Raw genomic sequence first — 4,409 nt, 5'->3', positions numbered from 1 at the left:
TGTTGTCACTTACTCAAGAGCATGTGCTTTCTTTGCTATCTGCTCTGTCAGGAAAATATGGTTTAAGGAAGTGACACCGTACATATGAAATGGGTTTGAGTTTTCTCTGGTGAAAGCAGGCAATCGAGCTTTGCCTGCTTTTCCTGCACGATTAATGGGTAGTGAAACAGAAGGTGCAAATTAAATTGTTGGTTACCCTTATTTATAACACCTATATCTGAATTCATGTAGTATGGCATGAGTTTTGCTAGTAGCAGTGAAATCTTGCATGTTTTATACATATGTATATGTATACATGAAAGCTCAAGGGCTTATTTTAGCTTTAAGATCTTCACAGTTAGAGTTTTTGCTTGCCTTTCCTAGTGCATAAAAATGTATTCCTAACTGTCAACAGGTGTCAGAAACAGAAGCAGCTGAAGCCAGAGCTGAGCAACATTTCTGTTCTGATCTGATAAACGTGCAGATAAACCACATGTAACTTCTGTTATGGACACCCAGCAAAAGCTAATTATGATGCAGACCCTAAGTTAATGTCTGTGCCTGTTTCGCAAGCTGTAACAGGGGATAGTGAGTGATACACAGACTAACTCACAGGCTGATAAGAGGCAGAACTGCCTCTAAATTGTTCCTGCCTGAAAGGAATCATAGAAATGCAAGTTATTTGCATCACATTCTAGAGTGGGTATAATTTAAGGGATTTTTTTTTGTGACAGAAAGAAAATGGACAAGCAAAACTGTTCAAGCAAACTTAAGCTGTTGTGAGAAAAGACAGAAAAGGAGAAGAGGGTTTACTGTGAGCTGAAAGGGAAAAAGAATTGAAAGATGCCCATTCAAATGCTTCATCTGCCTGCTAATTTTAATTAAGATTCCTCCTTTGTAACTATGCCACAGAGCCTGAGTCCTTATAAAAAAAAATAGTCACTAGGCAGATTTCCGAGAGTCTCCTGATTGAATCATCATTTTAATCTCTTTACTGCCAGCCCCTTCTCCTGAGCAGAAGCTACCCGCTGCACTGTGTGACAATTAACATGCTGAGAAATGCTACTGCACTCCTCAGGGAGTTTCAGTGATGCAAAACATGCTTCTGCTGTGTGACAAAAAAGCCAAAACTTTAAAAATATTTCTGTGGCAAAATATCCTGTGTTTTTTGAAGCCTGGATGCATACGTTGTTTTCACCAGGAAAAAATACTCTTCATTAATTTTCTGAATAAAAAAATATTCCTTTCCTTCAATTCTCCTTCAGCCCTCCCCTTCCCAATATTCCCTCCAAGTTTGGAGAACTTGATAAAAACAGTGGTCTTTGCAAAGGAATACCAATCAGTGACAAAAACTGCTGTCTGGGTTTGCATGTCTTTGCTCAGTGTACTTTTACTTTCTCAAATCCTGCCTCATCCATGTCTTACTTCACATTTCACCTCTCTTCCCTAACAAAGCACTAGAAACAGCTTCCTGCTCCATGCCTGGTGGGGTCCCACAGCCTGCTCCTGTGCACCACCCCACTGCAGTCCCACAGAAGCCAAGCCAGGTTTACTGACCTGGGTCACTGCTCCCAGTCAGACAGCACCCACTGTACCAGTCTCCTATCCCAGCAACACATAAAAGAGGATTCTCTCTCTGCCACCTTTGTAAACCACAGATCAGCCCGAGCAAGGTCTGCCCACAGGGACATGCTAATTGAGATGCTGTTTGGCAGCAGACTCTGTCCTTGCACAAATGTTCACAAAATGACTAATTAAAAACAAGCCTCTTGCCCTGCTTCCTTCCCCTGACAAGTTAACATAGGCACGTTTTTCCTTTCATTATTTTTTGGACAACAATAACGAACACACTAAGGAAAGAACACTTCAGGAACGGTTTTGTCTGAAGAAAATACCAAGGGTGGTTGTCCCTTTCTTCTCTCACCCTGATGGCTGCCTGCATTGCTGGGAGGGTACAATCCAGGAGGAAGTCATTAAGAGGGGGTGTATGGGGAAAGGTGAGTCATTCCAGGCAACTCTTAATTATAATGAAAAAGGAGGAACTATGCTTAAGCATAAGAATTCTGTTTCTGTTGTCCCAAAAGTATTTTGGGTATTCATAAGGAGAATAAACAGATTTTCCATGAAGCCAGGAAGGTAGGTCTCAGTGAGAAAACCCTTTGGGTTCCGCTCAGCTGAATGTCTGTCCTCCCATGGCCTTGCTTGGAAACCAGAAGGCACCAAGAGCATTACTCCAGAGTGCACACATGATGCCAAATGGGCAGAGCTCTTAATTACATCATAGATAATCGTGGGGTAATCATGGAAGCATGCAAGGAATGGGAGTAACTTTAATTCAGGAAAAATAGCTAACCGGGTTGTGTAATGGGGAAAACCAGCAAATGCAAGAGACGAATGCAATGGTGAGGTTACTGCTGCAAACCAGGCAACAGAAAGACTTCCACAGTGATCAGAGATCGTGAGGCAACAGGCTGGATTTTTATCTAGCTGTTGTGCGTGACTAACAGCAGCTCTGTGCGTACAGGGAGCACTGAGGAACTGCTTTCACTGTCACTCCACTGCATGTGGGTTCATTGTTGTCTAAACCTGGGAATAATCGCTGTGAAACTTTCAAGCGCATAAGAGTTTTCCTGCAGGCAGAATGCACAAATCCCTAAGGGAGAAAGGAGTTGGCTCCTTGTGAGGACCTTGATCTCTAGACTTGGAGAGGAATAGCTCTGCTGTGCTGGAAAAAGCTGCATGTGCATCCACGTGCTTTGGAGGCAGCCTCCTCGCTGGGTCTGAGCCAGCTGCCTGATAGGAACTTGCTGAGGAAGCAGCTCTCCACTCCACGCGCAGCCAGGCTGCTGTTTGAGCACCTGAAACGTGCAGGGACGTGGGGGAGAAGCCATGTTTATTCCTGTTGAGGCTAGGAAGGGGCAACAGTGTGGCACTCAGCAAAACTTGAGTGAAGAAATGATCAAAAAACGGGCCAAAATGTGCAGTGGTGTTTAAGCAGATATGCAGAGAGGCACGTCATGGGGATTTACAAAGGTAATTGGAAACTTGGTGGAATTCCAGAAGCACCCATCTGACTCTCTAGATTTCTAAACGCCTCTGGAGAGATGGTCCTTAGGGCCTGTTTTATCAGAAGTCAGGTGTGCAGGTTTGGTGACCACAGGATGCACAGATCAGATGCCTGGATGCAGCTCTCCCGCAGGGCACCTGAGCTCTGTGCGTACCACTGGTGTTTTGGTAGCCCACTCCCTGTAATGCCAGCCCGTGGCATTTGATTGCCAGTCCCATACGTGGCTTGTGGGACTGCTGCTGACCTCCACAAGATCCTGCCAACATGTGGACAGTTGCCAGAATCAGCCTTATGAAGCTGAGGTCAAAGTGTTATGCAAAAAAAAAAAAAGTGCAGTAATTCCAAAAAGTGCAATTCCACCTTGAGCTGCAATACTGGACCTCCCTTGCTAAGCAGATAAATTAACTTTGTTACAAGGAAAAGCCAAATGCGGCAGGAAGTGGGGCTCATATTTCCAGGTGTAAAACCACCTTCCCTTTATGTCAGCACCAAACCCTCAACACAAAAAGATGAAGTAACTTGATTTACAGGCACAAAATCTGTCTTCCTCTGAAATAGTTAACTACATTTTTGTTCAGAGTAAGGAAAGGGCAGGAACTCAAAGGAGCGATCTTTACATGTTGGGTTTTTATTTATATAAACTGTACAAAATACCTTGACAATCTTGGGGATACACAGAGCTATATATAGAAATGTGACTAACTGTACTAGTGGGTATGACACTGTGTGCAAGCCAAAATATTCCTGAGTGTTTTCAGCCATGTGCTTTCCTTCCTCCCTCGAGCCTTGCATAGGTTATTCTAAATCACTTCAGCACTATGTAAAAGAGTTTTTTCTTGCCTTTTATGGTAGTTGTTTCAGTATGAATACATAGTCTGAGACTTCCTCAAGACCTCTCAGATTGTCTTGCAATTTCTACTGAATAAATACCTTTATTAGGGTTCTGTAAAGCTGTACCTCTATCCCACTGAAGTAGGTTATTCTGCAGTGAGCAGGTTATACAAAAACCTCTGTGCTGAAGAAGTATAAATGCTATGCTGAAGAAGTGCTATGACGTGAAAATTAGTAGATCAAACCCCAACAGGCTGATGGTTTCTCCAGAATTGGTACATATCTGTCATTATCCAGAATTCCTTACAGAGCTTTTTATACCTAAACACTAACCTAAGAGATAACATCTTTCCAAGGGGTTTCAGTACCATTACTTGTATTCTGAGATTTAAGAACACATGTTGTGAACTAGTATTTGTTACTCCTGAGCAGAAATGCAAACGCTAAATGATTCTGACTGGAATGGGAACTATTCCTGATTTGGGACCCAGGTCATGCTTTCCAAGGAGGTAGTTTCAGGAGCAGCAAGCCT

General features: G+C 43.1%; 1 protein-coding gene across 2 annotated transcripts in view; it reads right to left on the bottom strand.

The window, feature by feature from the left end:
• TET2 (tet methylcytosine dioxygenase 2) overlaps positions 1-4,409 on the bottom strand; it is a 71,617-nt gene that overhangs the window by 40,869 nt on the left and 26,339 nt on the right. The gene's annotated exons all lie outside the window — the stretch shown is intronic.

Source organism: Pseudopipra pipra, chromosome 4, assembly GCF_036250125.1.
Source record: "Pseudopipra pipra isolate bDixPip1 chromosome 4, bDixPip1.hap1, whole genome shotgun sequence".
NCBI lineage: Eukaryota > Metazoa > Chordata > Aves > Passeriformes > Pipridae > Pseudopipra > Pseudopipra pipra.
This window is presented reverse-complemented; position numbering and strand designations above follow the sequence as displayed.